The 1,648-nt window shown below is 35.8% G+C and overlaps 1 non-coding gene across 1 annotated transcript; it reads right to left on the minus strand.

Moving 5' to 3' along the window:
* Positions 1-1,292: 1,292 nt before the first annotated feature.
* Positions 1,293-1,399, minus strand: LOC131257102 (small nucleolar RNA R71). Its single transcript, XR_009177121.1, has one exon. It is a non-coding gene; the product is annotated as a small nucleolar RNA R71 (small nucleolar RNA).
* Between the last annotated feature and the right edge of the window lie 249 nt (positions 1,400-1,648).

Here is a 1,648-nt window from a genome sequence, read left to right on the forward strand (position 1 = left end):
GGAAGTTCAAATTTGATTTTATTGAGATATCTTCCAATTAGATAAGATGGAACTCTAATTACAGTTGTGTTCGTGAATCAAACATAGATCTCCCTAATCTCTACAAGTGGATTCTTAGAAACCCTAGTTTTCCATCTTTGAATTTCTTAAGTTTTTCATTAAATCTCTCACAATTACTTTCAAATATTCCAAATTTAGATATAAATCTTCCTCTATTTCTAGTTCTAGTTGCTTTCAGAATACTTACGAGATTAGTCCCTGTGGATTTGACCTCAGTCTTACCGAGATTATTACTACATCGTGACCCCAGACCTGGGGTTATGAACAAGTTTTAGCATCATTGCCGAGGACTAACAGCTGCGTTTTTCTAAGATTAATTAGTTTTGGAATTAAGTTATGATTATAGTTTTTCTATTTTTCTATTTTAGGATTAGGGTTGGTTCTCTGTTTTTAGAAACTTTCTAATTCTAGGATTTCTTTTATTTTTAAAAACTTACTTTCTAATTCTAGGTTTATAACTTTCCTAATCAATTTCTAGAAACTTTCTATTTTCAACTTTTAGAAACTGACTTGTTTTGTTTTGTTTTGCAGGATTTTAATTAGGAAATTCTAATTTGGTAACTTCTTTCTAATTCCCTTTTTCTTTCTATTTCTAGATTTCTATTTTCCTTTCTCTCTTTTAGGTTTAGGTTAGAATCTTAAATTGAGGCCTGAGAGTGTTTCGTGCCCAAGTGGGTCCGTGTAACACTCGATGTCTTTTGAGTGAAGTAGGTTTGGTTGAGGGGTTATCTATCCATCACAGGATTAGACACTACTCAAGATCCTCATAGTTAATTGAGGTAATGGCTGCAAATCAACCGGGAAGACAACCTCAACCTAGGGTTAAGGAAATCTAGGATGAGAACGGGGTGCATCAAGCACCCTCTCTTTGTACTTTGCGAGACTATTTACAACCGAAGGGGGTGAGTACACCCTCTTACATGATTTTTTCAGAAAATACGGGACACATGAATATCAAGCCAGGGGTGATCCAACTCCTAAAATTTCATGGGCTTGAATTTGAAAATCCATACTTACACTTGAAAGAGTTTGAGGACATTATCACTACTCTATACTTTCCAAACGTGTCTGATGACAAGGTCAGGCTAAAACTCTTTCCTTTTTCTTTAAAAGAGAAAGCTAAGACGTGGTTGCATTCACTATGTCTTCAATTTATTGGTAGATGGAATGACATGACAAGGGAGTTCATAAAGAAAATTTTCCCATACCATAAGACGAACCATAAGACGAACACCCTTAGAAAGTCAATCATAAACTTCGCCCAAAAGGAAGATGAAATATTCTTCCAATGTTGGGAGCGGTTCAATGATCTTGTTAATTCATGCCCACAACATGGTTTTGAAAGGTGGAGCATCACTAACTTCTTCTATGATGGACTGACATCTTCCATGCACAAATTGGTTGAGACAATGTGTAACGAGGAATTCATGAATAAAAATGTTGATGATATGTGGGACTACTTTAATAAGCTTGCTAAAAACACACAATCGTGGGACATTTCTCCAAAATCAAGCACCACATCTAGGTCGACTCAATCCAAGGAGAGGGGCGGAATGTTTCTCCTGAAAGAGGAAGATGATATCAATGC

The sequence above is a fragment of the Magnolia sinica genome, chromosome 9, assembly GCF_029962835.1.
Source record: "Magnolia sinica isolate HGM2019 chromosome 9, MsV1, whole genome shotgun sequence".
Lineage (NCBI taxonomy): Eukaryota > Viridiplantae > Streptophyta > Magnoliopsida > Magnoliales > Magnoliaceae > Magnolia > Magnolia sinica.